Source organism: Pan troglodytes, chromosome 4 (assembly GCF_028858775.2).
Source record: "Pan troglodytes isolate AG18354 chromosome 4, NHGRI_mPanTro3-v2.0_pri, whole genome shotgun sequence".
Taxonomy (NCBI): domain Eukaryota; kingdom Metazoa; phylum Chordata; class Mammalia; order Primates; family Hominidae; genus Pan; species Pan troglodytes.
Genome location: NC_072402.2, coordinates 100,142,540 through 100,158,712, shown reverse-complemented (window position 1 = coordinate 100,158,712; position 16,173 = coordinate 100,142,540). Strand labels below are relative to the sequence as shown.

The 16,173-nt window shown below is 38.4% G+C and overlaps 1 protein-coding gene across 21 annotated transcripts in view; it reads left to right on the top strand.

Moving 5' to 3' along the window:
• The window catches only part of SLCO6A1 (solute carrier organic anion transporter family member 6A1), a 127,097-nt gene that overhangs the window by 62,766 nt on the left and 48,158 nt on the right, over positions 1-16,173 (top strand). The gene's annotated exons all lie outside the window — the stretch shown is intronic.

The following is a 16,173-nucleotide window of genomic DNA, read 5'->3' as shown; positions in this document are numbered from 1 at the left end:
CAACTGCATATCATCTATCAGTGAAAGGTTTAGGCATCAGAAGGTAACGGGAATCACACTAAATTCTTATGCACCTTCTTGTAGCCAATGGCAGAGCTTTAGGTACTCCTGAGGAATAACTAAAGAATATTACAGTATTCTTACTGTAAAGGTATATTTGTGGTTTTCAAGCATGAATGAGAATTAGTCTTTGTCCTTGGGTGCCAATGGGATAGAAAAGAATGTCTTGGCAAAGTCTAATACAGTATATTAAATGTAATCAGTCTGTGTAGTAGATTTGGTTACATCACAATGCCTGGAATAGCCAGGGTTATAAGAGCAATAACTGAATTCAACAATAATCAATCCACTATAAACCTCCAGCTCCAGCTCCTGATAACTTTTTTTTTTTTTTTGAGATGGAGTTTCACTCTTGTTGCCCAGGCTAGGGTGCAATGATGTAATCTAGGCTCACCACAACCTCCACCTCCCAGGTTCAAGCGATTCTCCTGCCTCAGCCTTCCGAGTAGCTGGGATTATAGGCATGCACCACCATGCCCAGCTAATTTTGTATTTTTTAGTAGAGACGGGGTTTCTCCATGTTGCTCAGGCAGGTCGCGAACTCCCGACATCAGGTGATCTGCCCGCCTTGGCCTCCCAAAGTGCTGGGATTAAAGGCGTGAGCCACCACACCTGGTCCTGATAACCTTTTACACTGGCCATGATGTGTGTTGAATGGAAATACTGCATTTCTTAGTACCCCTGCTACCTTATATACTCAAAGCTAGGACTTTCCTTTCTGCTTCTTGGATTCTACATTGTTTCTGTTAGACCGTGTGAGAGGAAACAGGGAGGCACGTTGGGTAACAATTCATGTGTTCCATTATCACTTCTGGAGTTTAACAGCATTCATATATAATATTATAGAATATAAATACTAATTATATATTTAGAAATTGAAGCTACAGCATCAGTATATTGAGGCTACAACAAACATGCATTGAAATTGTCCAGAGTACCACCCACAAGCTTACTTCACATTCTTTTCAGGAATGATGAGAGTTCAAAATCTGTTCAATGCCTCATCTATGATTTCACACAGGAATTTTATTTGTCTTAGGAAAATCTTCCTAAGAGGGTCACAGCAAAGCTACTTTATAGCAGTCAGGACACACTACAAAAAACTCTGAGATCTTTTATTGTCTTAAAATGGATCCAAGAATGGATCCAATGATAGACTGGAAGAGGAGCTGGACCTCCAGTCAACCCAGCTATTGGCTATTTTGTTTAAACAAGAAATTATGTACTGCACTTTATCATGTCCCAAGAAAATGAACTAAAATTCTGATAATTCACCGGTCCCTGCTCATAGTGGCTATAATTTTTTTTTCTTTTTACACTCAGGGTAATTGCACATTGCTGGAACTGTTATCTGTAACTTGAAAGCAGAAGGAATCTTCTGTCTAATAAGAAAAAAAAATATTAATAGTTTTTACAGTGGGGCAGTCCTGAAGCTGATGGCCAGATTGACAAGGAAGTTTGCTTGCCTAGAGAAGAGTTGATAAGACCTATGGTACTTTCTATGGTGCTGTCTTTAAACCTACTTCAGCTTGCAGCTACAGAAAGCCACGTCTCTGTTAGCATCCCATCGTTGTTGCCAAGAGTGCTCAGATCTGTAATGGGTTTGAATTTCATCCTATCTGTAAGCTAACAAGTTAACCTAACTTAGTTTCATGTGTGCTGGAAGAAGACACCAAACTTCTTGGTCAGAGATGAAATAAAGTTTATGACTCACAGCAATAGCAGTAATGAGAGTTCCTGCTAGGTTTCTGAGCTCCAGTTTCCAAAGGGTGATGTGAAAAGAGGCCAGGTGATATCTGTACACACAATGAGTTGCATTACATGAAAGAAATCTTGAGGTTAGGGAACCCAGGTCTTTTATAGTGGGCAGTAATTATGCTTGTCTTTGGCTCCAGAGGGAGGCATTATACTTGATAAAGAGTGTCCAGAGGGGACACTCTCTCTGTCTTCCAAAATTCTAAGCAAAGTTGTCCTGTGCTCTACGTGGAAATACTTATTATCCAAGGCTACTCATCGTATAAATATCCTTGAAAAGATAGTGGAGAACAAAGAGCAGTCAGTGCTTCTGCTTGCAAGATATACAGAAAGTTTTCACCCAATAAATATATTAGTAGTTATGTTAAATATAAATAGTCTAAAGAATGTCAGATTGGGAAAAAAATTTCAATATATGTTACTAACAAGAGGCACTCCTTAAATATGGGGACATGAAAAGGTTGAAAGTGAAAGGATAGACGAAAGATGCAAATGCTAACCAAAAGAGAAGCTTGTGCAACTATAATAATTTTAAATATTGTATCCTTTAAAGAACACAAGAACTACGACAACTCAAAAAGCTGGAATGTCTTTTTTCCTTCAAAAAACCTCACTAGCTCCCCCATGGAGGCTAGCACCCCAGTACCTGCCAGCACCCTGCCACAGCCAAAAAGCATGCACTCTGCCATGCTGCCACTGCTGCTGTTGCTGGTACGTGCAAACAGGATGGATCCCATTGCCACTGCCCTACAAAGTGCTTTGGCTGCCACCATCCATTGGAGTGTTGTGACCAGCAGTCCAGGAGCACCTTGACCCCTCCAGCACAGCATGTTTCTACCTTGAGGAGCCAGAGAACAAAGCCAGTGCCCAATACTGGTCCCCAGGAGTTAGGCCACACAGTCCAGGAGTCCTGAGCTGAGCCTTTGCCTTCTAAAATCTTCCAGAAACAAAGCCAGTTGAATGAACCCACCTTATACAACAAGCAAACCCTCAAGGTCATCAAATAGGATAAAAGAAAAAAAAAATCCAAAGGACAGGAACTTCAAGGATTAAAGGAGCATCAGCCCACAAAGATAAAAAAGCAGCACGAGAACTCTGACAACTCAAAAGGCCGTAAGGTCTTCTTTCCTTCAAACAACCTCACTAGTTCTCCATCAAGGGTCCTTAACCAGTCTTAGATGGCTGAAATGACTGAAATAGAATTCAGAATATGGATAGGAACAAAAATCAAGATTCAGGGGAACATTGAAACTCATTCTAAGGAAGCTAGGAATCACGAAGTATACGGGATCTGGAAGATAAAGTAGCCAGTATAGAAAAGAACATAACTGACTTGATAGAGATAAAAACACACTATGAGAATTTCATAATGCAATCACAAGTATTAACAGCAGGATAGATCAAGCTGAAGAAATAATCTCAGAGCTTGAAGATTGGGTTTCTGAAACAAGACAGAAAGAAAACATGAAAGAGAAAAGAATAAAAAGGAACAAACAAAATGAACAAAAATATGCAATTATGTAAAGAGACCAAATCTACAATTCACTATCATCCCTGAAAGAGATAGGGAGGATGGAAGCAACTTAGAAAACATATTTCAGGATATCATCTATGAAAACTTTCACAACCTATGTAGAGAGGACAACATTCAAATTTAGAAAATGCAGGAAACTCTCACAAAGTGCTTCACAAAAACATCATCCCTAAGACATAATCATCGGATTCTCCAACTTCAAAATGAAAAAACAATGTCAAAGGCAGCTAGAGAGAAAGGACAGGCCACCTACAAAGGAAAGCTTATTAGAAGACCTATCAGCAGGAACCCTACAAGCTAGACCTCTTAGCAGAAACAGCAGACTTCTCAGCAGAAACCCTACAAACCAGAAGAGACTGGGAGCCTATATTCAACATTCTAAAAGAAAAGAAATTCCAATCAAATTCATAGCCAGCCAAACTAAGCTTCATAAGTGAAGTAGAAATAAAATCATTTTCAAACAAGAAAATTATGAGGGAATTTTTTACCACCAGACCTGCCTTACAAGAGCTCCTGAAAGAAGCACTAAATGTGGAAAGGAAAGACCATTACCAGCCACTACAAAAATGCACTTAAGTATGTAAACCATTGACACTATAAAGCAATCACACAAACAAGTCAGCATAATAAACAGCTAACAACACGATGACAGGATCAAATCCACATATAGCAATAGTAACCTTGAATGCAAATGGGTTAAATGCCCCAATGAAAAGACAGAGTGGCAAGCTGAATAGAGAAGCAAGACCCAATGATATGCTGTCTTCAAGAAATGTGTCTCACATACAATGACACCAATAGACTCAAAAATAGATGAAGAAAAATCTACCAAGCAAATGGAAACTGAAGGGGAAAATGAATGAAAAAAGAAGGGGTTGCAATTCTAATTTCAGACTTTAAATAAACAAATATTGTAAAAAACAAAGAGGGGCTTTACATAATGGTGAAAGGTTCAATTCAACAAGAAGACCTAACTATCCTAAATATATCTGCATTCAACACAGAAACAACCAGATTTATAAATTAAATTCTTAGAGACCTTCAAAGAGCCTTAGACCCCCACCAAATAATAGTGGAAGACTTCAACACCTCACCGAAAGTGTTAGAAAGGTTATCAAGGCAGAAAATTAACAAAGATGTTCAGGACCTGAGCTCAATGCTAGACCAAATAGACCTGAGAGGCATCAACAGACCTCTTCACCAAAAAAACAACAGAATATACATTCTTCTCATTGCCACATGGCACATACTCTAAAATCAACCACAAAATCAGATATATAACAATCCTCAGAAAATGTAAAAGAACTGAAATCATACCAACCACTCTCTTGGACCGCAGCACAATAAAAATAGAAATCAAGACTAATTAAATTGCTCAGAACCATACAATTAAGCGGAAATTAAATGACCCACCCTGGATGACTTTTGGGTAAGTAATGAAATTAAGGCAGAATGAGAACAGAGATACAAAACACCAGAATCTCTGGGATATAGCTAAGGCAGTATGAAGAGGGAAATGTATAGCACCACATGCTCACATCAAAAAGTTAGAAAAACCCCAATTTAAAAACTAACATCACAACAAAAAGAACTAGAGAAGCAACAGCAAACCAATTCTAAAGCTAGAAGAGGAAAAGAAATAACCAAAATCAGAGCTGAACTGAAGGGGATGGAGACACAAAAAAACATTCAAAGGAACAATGAATCCAAGAGTTGGTTTTTTGAAAAATTAATAAGAGAGAAGATCCAAATAAACACAATTAGAAATGATAAGGAGGATATTACCACTGACCCCACAGAAACACAAATAACAATCAGAGACTACTATGAGCACCTTTACAAACATGAACTAGAAAATCTAGAAAAAATGAATAAATTCCTGGACACATAAAGCCTCTCAAGACTGATCTAGGAAGAAATTAAATTCCTGAACAGACTAATAATGAGCTCCAAAACTGAAATAGCAATAAATAGCCTACAAACCAGAAAAAGCCCAGGATTAGATGGATTCACAGTCAAACTCTACCAAATGTACAAAGAAGAGCTGGTATCATTACTACTAAAACTATTCCAACAAATTGAGGAGGGGAGACTCCTCCCCATCTCATTCTATGAGGCCAGAATCATCCTGATACCAAAACCTGGAAGAGACCAACAAAAAAACAAAAATTCAGGCCAATATCCTTGATGGACATACATGCAAAAATCTTCAATACATACTAGCAAATAAATCCAGCAGTACATCAAAAGCTAATCCACCATGATCAAGTAGGTTTTATCCCTGTAATGCAAGGTTGGTTAAACATACACACGTCAATAAACATGATTTATCACATAAATAGAACTAAAGTGAAAACCACATGATCATCTGAATAGATGAAGAAATGACTTTCAATAAAATTCAACATCCCTTCATGTTAAAAACTCTCAACAAACTTGGTACTGAAGGAACATACCTAAAAATAATAAGAGCCATCTATGACAAACCCACAGCCAACATTATACTGAATGGGGAAAAGCTGGAAGCATTCCCCTTGAAAACCAGAACAAGGATGCCCCCTCTCACCATTCCTATTCAACATAATATTAGAAGTCCAGCCCAGAACAATCAGGCAAGAGAAAGAAATGAAGGGCATCTACATAAAAAGAGAGGAAGCCAAACTATCCCTGTTTGCAAACAACATGATTCTATATCTAGAAAACCCCATAGTCTTGGCCCAAAAGCTTCTTAAGCTGATAAACAGCCATCAGCAAAGTTTCTGGATACAAAATCAATATACAAAAATCGATAATATTTCTATACACCAACAACAGCCAGCTGAGAGCCAAATTAGAAATGCAATTCTATTCACAGTTTCCACAAAAAGATTTAAATACCTAGGAATGCAGCTAACCAGGGAATTTACAGATCTTTACAATAAGTTACAAAACACTGCTCAAAGAAATAAGAGATGACACAAACAAATGGGAAAACACTCCATGCTTATGAATAGGAAGAATCAATATCTTTAAAATGGCCACACTGCCCAAAGCAGTTTACAGATTCAGTGCTATTCCTATTAAACTACCAATGCAATTCTTCACAGAACTAGATAAAAACTATTTTAAAATTCATATGGATCCAAAACAGAGCTCAAATAGCCAAGACAATCCTAAGCAAAAAGAACAAAGCTGGAGGCATCACATTACCCAACTTCAGACTATACTACGGGGCTACAGTAACCAAAACAGCATCATACTGGTACAAAAACAGACACATAGACCAATGGAACAGAATAGACAGCCCAGAAGTAAGGCCACACACCTACAACCATCTGATCTTCAACAAACCTGACTAAAACAAGCAATGAGGAAAGGATTCCCTATTCAGTAAATGGTGCTGGTATGACTGGCAAGCTGTATGCAGAAGGTTGAAACTGGACTCTCTCTTTATACCATATACAAAAATCAACTTGAGATGGATTAAAGACTTAAATGTAAAACCCAAAACTATAAAAACCCTAGAAGAAAACCTAGGGAATACCATTCTGCACATAGGAACTGGCAAAGATTTTAGGACGTAGACTCCAAAAGCCGTTGCAACAAAAGTAAAAGTTTACAAATGGGATCTAATTAAACTTAAGAGCTTCTGCACAGCAAAAGAAACTATCAACAGAGTAAACTAGACAATCTACAGAATGGGAGAAAATATTTCCAAGGTAAGCATCTGACAAAGGTCTAAAATCCAGCATTTATAAGGAGCTTAAGCATTTATAAGGAGCTTAAACCTAGAAGAAAAAGAAAGCCCCATAATAAAGTGGGCATAGGACATAAACAGACACCTCTCAAAAGAAGACATGTGGCCAACAGTCATATGAAAAAACCTCAGTATCACTTATCATTAGAGAAATGCAAATCAATACCACGAGATACCATCTCACACTATTCAGAATGGCTATTACTAAAAAGTCAAAAAATAACAAGTGCTGGCGAGGTTGCAGAGAAAAGAGAATGCTTATACACTGCTGGTGGGAGTGTAAATTAGTTCAGCCATTGTGGAAAGCAGTGTGGTGATTCCTCAAAGAGCTAAAGGCAAAACTACCATGTGATGCAGCAATCTCATTACTGGATATATACCCAGAGGAATATAAATTTTTCTATACAAAGACACATGCATGCATATGTTCATCGCAGCACTATTCACAATAGCAAAGACATGGAAGCTAAATAAGAACCTATAGATGCAAAGAGGAGAACAACAGACACTGGAGCCTACCTGAGGGTGGAGGGTGGTAGGATGGAGAGGATCAGAAAAAATAACTATCAGGTACTAAGCTTTTTACCTGGGTAATGAGATAATCTGTATAACAAACCCTTGTGACACAAGTTTACCTATATAACTAACCTGCATATGTATCCCTGAACGTAAAATATAAGTAATATGTCCTCTAGCAGCTTATACAATTTTTTTCTTTATTCTTGTTATTATGAAGATTTCCTACCTTGTTATCTGTAAGGGTGACTTTTTGTTACTTCTCAGTAGTTGGAGTGTACATTTATTTCCAGGGCTAATATTTCATTAATTATGTAAATTTTTCATCCTCAGCTGCAATTTTTCAAACAATTGTTTTTCTGGTATTACTTGTATTGTTTTTTCACAACTGCTAGAAGCCTTTTTGTGGAGCTTCTTATTTATTTTTATTATCTTTTTTTCAAGAACTATTTTTTGAACAGTTTTAGATATCTTGAAGATAGAAATAATATTGAGAGTTTCTGGCCAGATATGGTGGTTCATGCCTATAATCTCAGCACTTTGGGAGGCTGAGGTGGGTGGATCACTTGTCAGGAGTTCAAGACCAGCTTGGCCAACAAGGTGAAACCCGGTCTCTACTAAAAATACAAAAATTAGTATGGTGGTATGGTGGTGCACAACTGTAATCCCAGCTACTTGGGAGGCTAAGGCAGGAGAATGGCTAGAACCCAAGAGGCAGAGGTTACAGTGAGCCAATACCATGCCACTGCACTCCAACCTAGTGACACAGCAAGACTCGGTCTCAAAATATATATATATATATATATATATATATATATATATATATATATATACACACACATATATATATATATATACACACACACACATACATACACACACAGAGAGAGGGGGTTTCCACATACTGTACACCCAGTTTCCCCTTTTATAAACATCTTATATTAGCATGGTAGATTTGTCATAATTAATGAACCAAAATTAATACAATATTACTAACTAAAGTCAATAGTTTGTGCAGATTTTTTTCAATTTTTACCTAATGTCCTTTTTCTGTCCCAGGATCTCATTCAAGATACTACACTATATTTAGTTGTCATGTCTCTTTGAAGTTCTCTTGGCTATGACAATTTCTCAGTCTTTCCTTGTTTTTGATGACCTTACAGTTTTTAGGAGTACTGGCCAGTTGTTCTGTAAGATGTCCCACTATAGAAAATTGCCTAATATTTTTATCATGATTAGACTGGGATTATAGTTTTTGGAAGGAAGACCCAGAGGTAAAGTATCATTTTCAAAACATCATATCAAGGGAATATACTATCCATGTGAGTGACTGCTTTTGAATTTGACTTTGATCACCTGGCTGAGGTAGCATTTGCCAGGTTTCTCCCCTGTACTCATTGTCTTTTGTTTGTTTTGGTTATTCTTCTCTCACTCTTTTGTCTTTTTTTAATACACACTGTAATAACACAGTGTACTTTTCCAATTTATCAATTTGCTTATAATTGTCTCTAGTCCGAAGGTCATCCTGAGATTTGAGTTTTTAAGAATTATATTTTTTAATATCCAGGTTTCTTATTTATATTTTATTCACTTTTTTATCATCTCTTTTTATTTTTCTTCTTTATTTATATGAACACTTTCATTTTTATGTCATTGTTCAACTCCCACTTATGAGTAAGAATATGTGATGTTTTGTTTCCTGTTCCTGTGTTAGTTTGTGGAGAATGATGGTTTCCAGTTTTATCCATGACCCTGCAAAGGACATGAACTCAATCTTCTTTATGGCTGCATACTATTCTATGGTGTATATGTGCCACATTTTCTTTATCCCGTCTATCATGAATGGGCATTTGGGTTGCTTCCAAGTCTTTGCTATTGTAAATAGTGCTGCAATAAACATACTTGTGCATGTGTCTTTATTGTAGAATTATTTATAATCCTTTGGATATATAAGCAGTAATGGGATTGCTGGGCCAAATAGTATTTCTGGTTGTAGACCCTTGAGGAAGCACCACACTGTTTTCCGCAATGGTTGAACTAATTTACACTCCCACCAACAGTGTAAAAGTGTTTCTATTTCTCCACAGTCTTGCCAGCATCTGTTGTTTCCTGACTTTTTAATGATTGCCTTTCTAACTGGCATGAGATGGTATCTCATTGTGGTTTTGATTTGCATTTCTCTAATAACCAGTGATGATGAGCTTTTTTTCATGTCTTTGTTGACCACATAAATGTCTTCTTTTGAGAAGTGTCTGTTCATATCCTTTGCCCAGTTTTTGATGGGGTTGTTTGTTTTTTTCTTGTAAATTTGTTTAAGTTCCTTGTAGATTCTGGATATTAGCCCTTTGTCAGATGGATAGATTTCAAAAATTTTCTCCCATTCTGTAGGTTGCCCATTCACTCTGATGATAGTTTCTTTTGCTGTGCAGAAGCTCTTTAGTTTAATTAGATTCCATTTGTCAATTTTGGCTTTTATTGCCTTTGCTTTTAGTGTTTTAATCATGAAGTCTTTGCCCATGCCTATGTCCTGAATGGTATTGCCTAGGTTTTCCTCTAGGGTTTTTATGGTTTTAGGTTTTACATTTAAGTCTTATATCCATCTTGAGTTAATTTTTGTATAAGCTGTAAGGAAGGGGTCCAGTTTCAGTTTTCTGCATATGGCTAGCCAATCTTCCCAGCACCATTTATAAAATAGGGAATCATTTCCGCATTGCTTGTTTTTGTCAGGTTTGTCAAAGATCAGATAGTTGTAGATACACGGCATTATTTCTGAGGGCTGTGTTCTGTTCCATTGGTCTATATGTCTGTTTTGGTACCAGTACCATGCTGTTTTGGTTACTGCAGCCTTGTAGTATAATTTGAAGTCAGGTACCGTGATGCTTCCAGCTTTGTTCATTTGGCTTAGGATTGTCTTGGCTATATGGGCTCTTTTTGGTTCCATATGAAGTTTAAAGTAGTTTTCTCTAATTCTGTGGATAAAGTCAATGGTAGTTTGATGGGAATAGCATAAATCTATAAATTACTTTGGGCAGTATGGCCATTTTCACGATATTGATTCTTCCTATCCATGAGCATGGAATGTTTTTCCATGTGTTTCTTTCCTCTCTTATTTCCTTGAGCAGTGGTTTGTAGTTCTCCTTGAAGAAGTTAGTTCTTCACATCCCTTGTAAATACCTTGTATTCCTAGGTATTTTATTCTCTTTGTAGCAGTTGTGATTGGGAGTTCACTCATGATTTGGTACTCTGTCTACTAATGGTGTATAGGAATGCCTGTGATTTTTGCACATTGATTTTGTATCCTGAGACTTTGCCAAAGTTTCTTATCCTCTTAAGGAGATTTTGGGCTGAGATTATGAGGTTTTCTAAATATACAATCATGTTATCTGCAAACAGAGATAATTTGACTTCCTCTCTTCCTATTTGAATACTCTTTATTTCTTTCTCTTGCCTAATCACCCTGGCCAGAATTTCCAATACTATGTTGCATAGGAGTGGTGCGAGAGGGCATCCTTGTCTTGTGCCAGCTTTCAAAGGGAATGCTTCGTGCTTTTGCACATTCAGTATGATATTAGCTGTGGGTTTATCATAAATAGCTCTTATTATTTTGATATATGCTCCATCAATACCTAGTTTATTGAGTGTTTTTAGCATGAAGGGGTGTTAAATTTTATCGAAGGGATTTTCTGCATCTATTGAGATAATCATGTGGTTTTTGTCATTGGTTCTGTTTATGTGATGGATTATGTTTATTGATTTGTGTATGTTGAACCAGCCTTGCATCCCAGGAATGAAGGCGACTTGATTATGGTGGATAAGCTTTCTAGTGTGCTGCTTGATTCGGTTTGCCAGTATTTTGTTGAGGATTTTCCCAACACTGTTCATCAGGAATATTAGTCTGAAATTTCTCTGTTGTTTTGTCTATGCCAGGTTTTGGTATCTGGATGATGCTGGCCTCATAAAATGAATTAAGGAGGAGTCCCTCTTTTTCTATTGTTTGGAATAGTTTCAGAAGGAATGGTACCAGCTCTTCTTTGTACCTCTTGTAGAATTTGGCTGTCGATCCATCTGATCCTGGGCTTTTTTTCATTGGTAGCCTACTAATTACTGCCTCAATTTCAGAACTTGTTACTGGCCTACTCAGGGATTCGACTTCTTCCTGGTTTAGTCTTGGGAGGGTGTATGTGTCCAGGAATTTATCAGTTTATTCTCGATTTTCTACTTTATTTGCATAGAAGTGTTTATAGTATTCTCTGATGGTAGTTTGTATTATTGTGAGATCAGTGGTGACACCCTTTTATCATTTTTTATTGTGTCTGTTTGATTCTTCCCTCTTTTCTTTTTTATTAGTCTGGCTAGCAGTGTATCTAGTTTGTTAATCTTTTCAAAAAACTAGCTCCTTGATTCATTGATTTTTTGAAGGGCTTTTTGTGTCTCTGTCTCCTTCAGTTCTGCTCTGATCTTAGTTATGTCTTGTCTTCTGCTAGCTTTTGAATGTTTTTGCTCTTGCTTCTCTAGTTCTTTTCATTGCAACGTTATGGTGTCAATTTTAGATCTTTCCTGCTTTCTCCTGTGGGCATTTAGTGCTATAAATTTTCCTCTAAACACTGCTTTAGCTGTGTCCCAGAGATTCTGGTACCTTGTCTTTGTTCTCATTGGTTTTAAAGAACTTATTTATTTCTGCCTTAATTTTATTATTTACCCAGTAGTCATTCAGTAGCAAGTTGTTCAGTTTCAATGTAGTTATGCAGTTTTGAGTGTGTTTCTTAATCCTGAGATCTAATTTGGTTGCACTTTGGTCTGAGAGACTGTTTGTTATGATTTCCATTCTTTTGCATTTGCTAAGGAGTGTTTTACTTCTAGTTATGTGGTCAATTTTAGAATAAGTGCTGTGTGGTGCTGAGAAGAATGTATATTCTGTTAATTTGGGGTGAAGAGTTCTGTAGTTGTCTGTTAGATCAGCTTGGTCCAGAGCTGAGTTCAAGTCCTGAATATCCTTGTTAATTTTCTATCTCGTTGATCTGTCTAATATTGACAGTGGGGTGTTAAAGTGTCCCACTATTATTGTGTGAGAGTCTAAGTCTCTTTGTAGGTTTCTAAGAACTTGCTTTATGAATCTTGGTGCTCTTGTATTGGGTGCATATATATTTAAGATAGCTAGCTCTTGTTGCATTGATCCCTTTACCAATATGTAATGCCCTTCTTTTGCTTTTTTGATCTTTGTTGGTTTAAAGTCTGTTTTATCAGAGACTAGGACTGCAACCACTGCTTTTTTTTTCTTCTTTCCATTTGCTTGGTAAATATTCCTCTATCCCTTTATTTTGAGCCTATGTGTGTCTTTGCACATGAGATGGGTCTCCTGAATACAGCACACTGAAGGGTCTTGACTCTTTTTCCAATTTGCCATTCTGTGTCTGTTAATTGGGGTATTTAGCCTATTTACATTTAAGGTTAATATTGTTATGTGCGAATTTGATCCTGTCATCATGAGGATAGCTGGATATTTTGCACAGTAGTTGATGGAGTTTCTTCATAGTGTTGTTGGTCATGATATTTTGGTGTTTTTGCAGTGGCTGGTACTAGTTTTTCCTTCCCATATTTAGTGTTTCCTGCAGGAGCTCTTGTAAGGCAGTCCTGGTGGTGACAAAATCCTTCAACATTTGCTTGTCTGTGAAGAATTTTATTTCTCCTTCACTTATGAAGCTTAGTTTGGTTGGATATGAAATTCTGGGTTTAAAATTATTTTCTTTAAGAATGTTGAATATTGGCCCCCACTATCTTCTGGCTTGTAGGGTTTCTGCAGAGAGATCTGCTCTTAGTCTGATGGGCTTCCCTTAGTAGGTAACCTGACCTTTCTCTCTAGCTGCCCTTAACATTTTTTGCTTTGTTTTAACCTTGATTAATCTGATGATTATGTGTCTTGGGGTTGCTCTTCTCATGGAGTATCTTAGTGGTGTTCTCTGTATTTCCTGAATTTGAATGTTGGCCTGTCTTGCTAGGTTGGGGAAGTTCTCCTGGATAATATCCTGCAGTGTGTTTTCCAACCTGGGTCCATTCTCCCCATCACTTTCAGGTACACCAATCAATCATAGGTTTGGTCTTTTCATAGAGTCCCATATATCTTTTAGGCTTTGTTCATTCCTTTTCATTCTTTTTTCTCTAATCTTGTCTTCATGCTTTATATCCTTAAGTTGATCTTTAATCTCTGATATCCTTTCTTCCACTTGATCGATTCAGCTATTGTTACTTGTGTATGCGTCACAAAGTTCTCGTGCTGTGTTTTTCAACTCCATCAGATCATCTGTGTTCTTTTCTAAGCTGGTTATTCTAGTTAGCAGCTCCTGTAACCATTTATCAAGGTTTTTAGCTTCCTTGCATTGGGTTAGAACGTGCTCCTTTAGCTCAGAGGAGTTTGTTATTACCCACCTTCTGAAGCTTACTTCTGTCAATTTGTGAAACTCATTTTTTGTCCATTTGTGTTCCCTTGCTGGTGAGGAGTTGTGATCCTTTGGAGGAGAAGAGGCATTCTGGTTTTGGGAATTTTCAGCCTTTTTGCACTGGTTTTTCCTCATCTTTATGGATTTATCTACCTTTGATCTTTGATGCCGATGACCTTTGGATGGGGTTTTTGCATGGGCATCTTTTTTGTGGATGTTGATGTTATTGCTTTCTGTTTGTTAGTTTTTCTTCTAACAGTAAGGCTTCTCTTCTACAGGTCTGCTGGAGTTTGCTGGAGGTCCATTCCAGACCCTGTTTGCCTGGGTATCACCAGCAGAGACTGCAGAGCAGCAGAGATTGCTGCCTGCTCCTTTTCTGGAAGCTTTGTCCCAGATGGACACCTGCCAAATGCCAGCCAGAGCTCTCCTGTATGAAGTGTCTGCTGACCCCTGCTGGGAGGTGTCTTCCAGTCAGGAGGCATGGGAGTCAGGGACCCATTTGAGGAAGCAGTCATTCCCTTAGCAGAGCTCGAGCACTGTGCTGGGAGATGTGCTGCTCTCTTCAGAGGCAGCAGGCAGGAATGTTTAGGTCTGCTGAAGCTGCACCCGCAGCCACCCCTTCCCCCAGGTGCTCTGTCCCAGGGAGATGGGAGTTTCATCTATAAGCCCCAGACTGGGGCTGCTGCTTTTCTTTCAAGGATGCCCTGCCCAGTGAGGAGGAATCAAGAGAGGCAGTCTGGCTACACTGGCTTTGCCGTGCTGTTGGGGGTTCCACCAGTCCAAACTTCCCATCGGCTTTGTTTACACTGTGAGGGGAAAACTGCCTACTCAAGCCTCAGTAATGGCAGATGCCCCTCTCCCCACCAAGCTCGAGCATCTTAGGTTGACTTCAGACTGCTGTGTTGGCAGCAAGAATTTCAAGCCAGTGGATCTTAGCTTTCTCGGCTCCATGGGAGTGGGACCTGCTGAGCAAGACCACTTGGCTCCCTGGCTTCGGCTCCGTTTCCAGGGGAGTGAACAGTTCTGTCTCACTGGGGTTCCAGGTGCCACTGGGGTATGAAAAAAAAAAACTCCTGCAGCTAGCTCATTGTCTGCCCAACTGGCAGCCCAGTTTTGTGCTTGAAACCCGGGACCCTGGTGGTGTAGGCACCCGAGGGAATCTCCTTATCTGTGGATTGCCAAAACCATGGGAAAAGCATAGTATCTGGGCCGGATAGCACCGTCCCTCACAGCTTCCCTTGGCTAGGGGAGGGAGTTCCCCAGCCCCTTCTGCTTCTCGGGTGAGGTGATTCCCCACCCTGCTTCTGCTCGGCCTCCGTGGGCTACACCCGCTATCTAATGAGTCCCGGTGAGATGAACCGTGTACCTCAGTTGGAAATGCCGAAATCACTCACCTTCTGCATTGGTCTCTCTGGGAGCTGCAGACTGGAGCTCTTTATGTCATTTATCTTTCTAAGCATTCTAAAATTGTTTATTTTCAAGTCTTTGTCAGGCACTTCTATAAATTTAATCTAGTGTTAATGGGTTTTTTTGTTGTTTTTTATCCTATGTTTTTCTTGTTAAATTCATATTTAGATGTAACAGTATTATATATTTGGATTACAGGGAGTTGCATCAATGTATGAATTTACTGTGCTATCTCATCTGATTGTCTTCTGACTATATTTCTCCTGCTCCTCCTCCTCCTCCCCCTCCTTTTTCTCTTTCTTTTGCTTACCTGTTTGTAATTCCTTACTCTTGGATAGAAAACAATGTCTTTTAATGGCTCTTCTAGAGTCCCACTTTGTTGTGAGATTATTAATATTGAACGTTCATTCGTAGAACTAATGGGTGGCTTGGTTCAATTCTTGTTAACAAATCTCTGTGAACTTTTGTCAGTATAATCCTGTCTCTTGTGATAAGCTATAAATCCAGGAAGCTTGTTAATAATAGCTCTCAATAAGACAGCTCTTGTCTTCCATTTTGCATGGACTAAGTTCCCGGTTTATCCTTGATGGCATTACTATAAAGGACCAAAACTTCACCATCACTGCCCTGAAGTCAGTAGGCCTATGGCTTCAGCCCTGCTGACAGGTTTTTGTTTCTATTAAGGTTCGGGTTCATCAAGCTATTTAGCATAACTGTATATTTTCTGTCTT